Raw genomic sequence first — 570 nt, 5'->3', positions numbered from 1 at the left:
CCGCCCCTTCCGGGTCAGCGCCGCCGCCATCTTTAGTGCGGGCAGCGCCCTCAAACCTTCGGCATCGCCCGAAACTCGCGTGTCACGGGGAAAAGGGGAGATTTCCTCAAAACCTTCATGTTCGATTAGGCTGTCAGCGCCCTGGGAGGACTCACGTTAACAGGTTACGAAATAACAATGAAATTGCGGCGCCTTAAGGGTCGAGGATTGCCGGTGGTGGTATCTGACCGGAAAACGGTTCAAAGCAGTACCCTAATTGAAAGCAACATACTAACAAGCCCTGAATTCTAACAAAAGTTAGGTCTAGATAATCATTCAGAGTGCATAGAGTGCAGGTCTTATACTATAGGTGTCTCTAGGGGTAAAGAGACAGTTTCTGCACATCGACTGACTCCAGAAGTTACAATTGAGATGTCCCTAACTTCTCCCCATTTCTTAATTTGTATAGTTCCATATTCTTACACTTCTGTTCCTAACTTATATAACTTCTATGCTATTTCTTCACATGTGGGTGGGGCTTGAGTGACTTTAGGCATACATCTGAGTGAGGCGTGGTCATACCTTGGGGTG

This window comes from Malurus melanocephalus, unplaced genomic scaffold (genome assembly GCF_030028575.1).
Source record: "Malurus melanocephalus ecotype Western Australia unplaced genomic scaffold, MMel_1.1 scaffold_289, whole genome shotgun sequence".
In the NCBI taxonomy this organism is placed as follows: domain Eukaryota; kingdom Metazoa; phylum Chordata; class Aves; order Passeriformes; family Maluridae; genus Malurus; species Malurus melanocephalus.
This window is presented reverse-complemented; position numbering follows the sequence as displayed.